Source organism: Pavona decussata, unplaced genomic scaffold (genome assembly GCF_977016875.1).
Source record: "Pavona decussata unplaced genomic scaffold, jaPavDecu1.1 SCAFFOLD_213, whole genome shotgun sequence".
NCBI lineage: Eukaryota > Metazoa > Cnidaria > Anthozoa > Scleractinia > Agariciidae > Pavona > Pavona decussata.
The window spans coordinates 364,765-371,419 of record NW_028145618.1 but is presented as its reverse complement, the minus strand read 5'-3'; the positions used below and the strand labels follow the sequence as shown (position 1 = coordinate 371,419).

The window sequence follows — 6,655 nt, the reverse complement described above, 5'->3', positions numbered from 1 at the left end:
TTTTAATGTTCAAAGGCAGGCGCACTTTTGCAAAGTGTGCTCTGAGGCGACTTTCATAAGTTGCTGATTTGAAGCTGATTCTGCGTTTTAGGAAAGTTGTCATGCGCTAGCCGCTAAAAATAACCTAACGCATTCACCTTCTCACTTTCACGACCAACTCCAGAGGAAAGCAGAAATGCCTTTTTGCACCTTCCCTATAAATAATTAAATTTGCACCCCTTTCTTTTGACTACGACCATACCACAGGGAAAGCACAGGTTCTCGTCCGATCACCGAAGTTGAGCTCTGTTGGGCGTGTTTAACACTTCGATGGGTGACCGCCTGGAAATACCACGTGTTGTAGGCTTTGTTTTCACGTTTTTGCGAGCAACCAAAACATTTTTCTTTTGCCAAACTTGTCAAAATAGTTCAAAGCTAACAAAAGACGCACGCAAACAATCCATTTAGCGCCCCAAAACTCTTTTTTAAAGCTCAAGGGCAGGCGCACTTTTACAAGTTGCCAACCTTTTAAAAACAGTTTAGGGCTAACAGAAAAAGCACGCGAACAAACCATTTAGCCCACCAAAAAGCTTTTTTTTTTAATTTAAAGGCAGCCGCACTTTTGCAAATTGCCAACCTTGTGAAAAGAAGTCAGGGGTAACGGAAAAGGTGCGCGAACAAACTGTTTAGCCCACAAAAACCATGTTTCAAAGGTCAAAGGCAGGCGCACTTTTGCAAAGTGTGCTCTGAGGCGACTCACATAAGTCGCTGATTTAAAGCTGATTCTGCCTTTCAGGAAAGTTGTCATACGCTAGCCGCTGAAAATAACCTAACGTATCACCTTTCTCACTTTCACGACCAACTCCAGAGGAAAGCAAAAATGCCTTTTCGCACCTTCGTTATAAATCATTAAATTTGAAGCCCTTACTCTTGTCTACGACCATACCACAGGGAAAGCACAGGTTCTCGTCCGATCACCGAAATTAAGCCCTTTTGGGCGTGGTTAGTACTTGGATAGGTGACCGCCTGGGAATACCACTTGTATTAGGCTTTGTTTTTACGTTTTTGCGAGCAACCAAAACATTGTTCTTTTGCCAACCGTGTAAAAACAGTTCAGGGCTAACAGAAGAGGCGCCCAAACAATCCATTTAGTGCCCCAAAACCCTCTTTTGAAGCTCAAGTCAGGCGCACTTTTACAAGTTACCAACCTTGTAAAAACAGTTCACGGCTAACAGAAGAGGCGTGCAAACAAACCATTAAGCCCACCAAAAAGCTTTTTTTAAAGTTTAAAGGCACGCGCACTTTTGCAAATTGCTAACCTTGTGAAAAGAAGTCAGGGGTAACAGAAGAGGTGCGCGAACAAACTATTTAGCCCACAAAAACCCTGTTTTATAGCTCAAAAGCAGGCGCACTTTTGCAAAGTGTGCTCTGAGGCGACTTACATAAGTTGCTGATTTGAAGCTGATTCTGCGTTTCAGGAAAGTTGTCATGCGCTAGCCGCTGAAAATAACCTAACGCATTCGCCTTCTCACTTTCACGACCAACTCCAGAGGAAAGCAAAAATGCCTTTTTGCACCTTCCCAATAAATCATTAAATTTGCACCCCTTTCTCTTGTCTACGACCATACCACAGGGAAAACACCGGTTCTCGTCCGGTTCTTATTACTTGCGTTTTTGACCCGAGTTTTCAGCGATACTAAGACGCTCCCAACGTCAGTATTCTGTTGTCTGTCTGCTAACAACTCGGTGATTCGAAAGAACTTATTTCGGCGACGTTAGACCCGCTTTCTCACTGGCTTTAAGCAAAGCGTGGTTTTAACCACTTCTTTCACGGGAATATGGCTGACCGGAAGAGCAGATCGGTCACTTTTAAACTACCTTCTGGGGCAACCCTTAAGGAAATCAGAAATGCAATAAGCGAAGAAATTGGCGCGGATAAACTGACCGTCCTCCAGCAACTATCCTCAGGTGAATACCTAGTTGAAACCACTACCTCCCAGCTAGCCGAAGATCTCATGGAGAACGGCTTTTCATGCAATGATCAACACGTGGCGTGTAATCCACCATGTGGATACTACACCAATGTGAGCATCATGGGCCTTCGTCCTTATTTCGCCGATGAAGAAATTACTGGAGCAGTCAGTCAATACGGAGAAATCAAAAGTGAGGTTATTCGCCTCAAATAGAAAGCCGATCGCGACCTAGCGGGCCTTGATAACGGAAACCGGCTCGTACGTATGATCCTCGCCAAACCATCTATACCTTACTCCATCAAAATCGGTGATGAATGGTGCAGGATCATCCACAACAAACAGCAACCAATCTGTAGTGAATGCCACGAAGGCGGGCACTCTCGCCGAAGATGCCCTGAAATTATTTGCCGAACATGCAATAGAAAAGGCCACATGTCACACGACTGCGACGAACGACCCCCCTCTCCTCCCCCCCCCCCCCCCGAACCCAAGTACTCAACCAGAACCAGATGCTCACGAAACCGACCACGACCAAGACATCTCCAAACCTGAACCAACTGCTTTTATCCCACCAGAAGCACCGCACACCGAATCAACAGCAACTACCACCGAGCCTCCTCCTACCGGCATGAGAACCGATTTACCTTCTACGCAACAACCCCCTACCAACACCACCCCCGAGAATATGGAACAAGAAGATTCGACCAAAGGACAAAAACGACCACATATTACAGACTCAGACTCTGACAACACTCAAGATATTCCTGTACGCCGAAACCGCATCAATCCAGCACCAAACCTATCCGCCGTGAGACAGCATACAAGCAAATCCACCAAGATGTAAATCTGCGCCTACCCTCACTTCACCCATCGTACTCCCCCCTAACAACACTCATCATGGCTCGATTCATCTTTCTTCATCTCCTTTTGACCTCCGTCATGTGTAGTATTGCTAGCATCAACGCCCTTGGCCTGCGCTCGCCGGACCGCCGCTAAACCGCCTCCAATCATTTCACCCGCAACAAATACATCATTCTCATACAGGAAACACATTGGACCCCTGACCTCAATGACACTATTAAAAATGAATGGCATGGCGACACCTTTTTCAGTCACGGAACTTCCAATGCAAGGGGTGTCGCCATTCTCCTAAATTCCAATCTACGTCATAATGTCACGCACACCCAACGAGATCAACATGGCCGTATTATCAACATCACTGTCACCATCGATAATAAACATCTTAATATCACCAACATCTACGCCCCCAGCACCGATACAGTTCGCCATTCCTTCTTTTTAAGCCTCGATCCTTACCTCTCTACCACCCACGACAACATTATTGGCGGCGATTTCAACTCTATTCTCGATGCCCAGCTTGACAAGTTTGGCGGAAATCCTGAACCCAGACAGAGCGCTGTTAAAAATCTCCACACTGTCATCACCCAACACGACCTCATCGACATCTGGCGCGACAGGAACCCACATAAACGCGACTACACGTGGACCGGACGGAACACACGTGATAATAACTCTCTTATTCGTACACGTATCGATAAATTTTTCACCAACAGCTCTCTTTGCACCTACATCACTACTGCTTTAATTGCTCCCTTCGCTCATTCCATTCACGACCTCATTTCTATCTCCCTTGATTTCGAACAGCAACCTCGCGGACCCAGCTATTGGCACTTCAACAATGATCTTCTAACCGATGCCGTCTTTGAAACCGAAATTCAAAACTTCTGGGAGGACTGGCTCCCCCGCAAAGCAACCTACCTTAACCCACTTATATGGTGGGAAAAAGCTAAACGTTGTTTTAAAAATATCGCTATTAAACAAAGTGCCATCCGAAGGAAAACTCTCCGTAACGAACGCTACCAACTAGAAAAAAACATCGAATATCTTCGCCGCCAAGCGGCCACCGGAAATGCCCCTCTTATCACCAAATACCTCGAAACAAAAGAAAAACTTAAAGACTACGACCGCCAAGAACTCGAGGGTCTAAAAATTAGGACAAAAGCCCGCTTTACCGAGGAAGGTGAGAGGAGCACTCGCTACTTCTACTCCCTCGAAAAGCGACAACAAGCTGCACAATCAATCACCACACTCACAAAAGATAATCTTGACACCATCACCGACACCCGTGACCTCTTATCGGAAACACGCAAATTCTATCAATCACTTAACACCGCCGACAACACTAATCCTGCTGCACAAGACACACTTTTGAACACTCCGCTTCCCACACTCACCACCGCGGAACGGAACTCCTACGAAAACGCCATTACTGAAACTGAACTGCGAAAAGCCCTTATGTCCATGGACAACAATAAATCCCCTGGCATTGACGGCCTAACAACAAACTTCTACAAACACTTTTGGAATCTTCTCGGACCAGAACTGACCAAAATTTATAATTATTCTTTTACGCATGGTTTACTGCCCCTCACGCAACGCCGCGGGATCATTACTTTATTATTTAAGAAAGGCGACAGAACAAGACTCTCCAACTGGCGACCGATTACCCTTCTTACCACCATTTACAAAATCCTGACCAAAGCTCTCGCAAACCGACTCACTCAAGTTCTTTCCAGCGTAATTAACACTAATCAGACTGCCTGTATACCAGCACGGACTATTAATGATAATATCAGCCTCATCCGCGATGTCATCACCTAGCAAATGAAACCCGTCACCCACTCGCACTCATCTCCATAGATCAACTCAAAGCTTTCAACCGCGTTCAACACTCCTTTCTATTTTAGACCCTCAGCACTTTCGGCTTTGGACCTCACTTCATTCGTTGGATCCAGCTCCTATAATCCTCTGTGTCAAGCTCTGTTAAAGTTAATGGCTGGTTAACCTCCTTTATCCCGCTCGAGAGAGGCCTTAGACAGGGCTGCGCCCTGTCTATCTCCCTCTATGTCCTCACAGCAGAAATCCTTGCCATCAACATCCATAAAAAACACCGCATAAGAGGCATCGCGCTCCCCGATTCTCCTGGAGAGGTAAAGTTGTCGCCATACGCAGATGACACCGCCTTTTTACTGCGTGACGACTCCTCCATCACCGCTACCTTCAACACCCTAGCATTATATGAACAATCCTCGGGTGCCAAAATCAACCTCGCTAAGTGCAAAGGACTCTGGTCTGGCGCCTTTATTTACCGCACCGATCAACTCCTCGATTTCAACTGGTACAACGACTTCATTCCCGACAAAATCCTTGGTTTATTTTTTGGCAATATCGATTGCACCCGACAAAACCTCGAACCACGTATACGGACAATTACCAACACTATTGCCGCCTGGAAACATCGCGACCTCAGTTTCAAAGGCCGTGCCCTTGTTATCAACGGGCTACTCACCTCCACACTCTGGTATACAGTCACAACCCTTCATATCCCAGCATGGGCCATCAGCGAGATCGAAACTGCCATCTATGACTTCTTCTGGAACTACAAACGCCCCCTCACCACTCGTGACCTTATCGCTCTACCCCTCTCACAAGGCGGCCTTAACGTACACCGCATACAAGCCAAACTCTACGCCCTCCGACTCAACACCCTACGCCGCCTGCTTGACCCTGAACCCGCACATGGGAAACATTTCACATCACACTTTCTCCGACTTAACAACCTTTGTCTTGGAAAGCTCACCCTTGCTCTCCAATTCCAATCTCGCGACATCGATCCTGCTCTCCCGAAATTCCACAACGAGCTCCGCACTGCCTGGATAAAACAGCAACCACACCGCACTAGAATACAACCACCAACCACCTTAGCCACAATCCTTAATGAACCGCTGTTTCATAATGGCCTTATCACTTCAGGTACAGGTACCCTCCACTACCCTCATTGGATTACAACAAACCTCACACAAGTGAAAGACCTCTGTTACCTCGCAATTCCTGGTTTCCGCCCACCACGAGCTATCCATGAACTACTGTATTCCTCCCTACCTGACAGCAACCGCACCCTCCAACAAACTACCCACGAATTTCACCACTTACTTCAGGCCTTGCCAATACCCTGGAAAACTCTCATATATAACGCACCAACTACTGCAACATCTACACCGCAACCAACCTTCGAAATCTCTCCCGCCAACACTAATGACCCACCCGCTCTTCTACAAAACTACCGCACCAGACACTTTTACCGCGACTTTGTAACGTACGGCAACACAACCCTCCCAGCCATACCTCACTGGCAAGCTACACTGCAACCGCCACCAACTTTTAACAAACAATTCTGGAAAAACCTCTACCCACCCCTTGCGTCAAACAAACAAGGCGACCTCAACTGGAAAATTGCTCACTGACTATTACCTACTGCGCTATCCCTCCATAGAATGACAGTCCACCCGAAATCCGCCTGTCATAACTGTAGCAAAGTGGAGACCATACCTCACCTCCTGCTTCACTGCCAGCACCTTACACACCTATGGGATACCATCCAGATGAACACAGACAAGATTACCATACACACCGTAAATCTTACCGACACGGTTACACTCTTTGGCTACATCTAAACCAAGAATGACCCTCTGGAAAATAACCGTATCTCCCTCCTCAACTGGATTCTCACTATAGCCCGCTATTCAATCCGCAAAGCGGCCACTGACTTCCGACTCCACAACACGAGAACTCTGCCACTCGCCATTTTCAAAGCCACAGTAAAAGCTCACCTCCACATACAA

General features: G+C 46.8%; 2 pseudogenes; both read left to right on the top strand.

Moving 5' to 3' along the window:
• Positions 1-227: 227 nt before the first annotated feature.
• Positions 228-346, top strand: LOC146460446 (5S ribosomal RNA; annotated as a pseudogene).
• A 565-nt stretch (positions 347-911) lies between these two features.
• Positions 912-1,030, top strand: LOC146460445 (5S ribosomal RNA; annotated as a pseudogene).
• Positions 1,031-6,655: the final 5,625 nt, after the last annotated feature.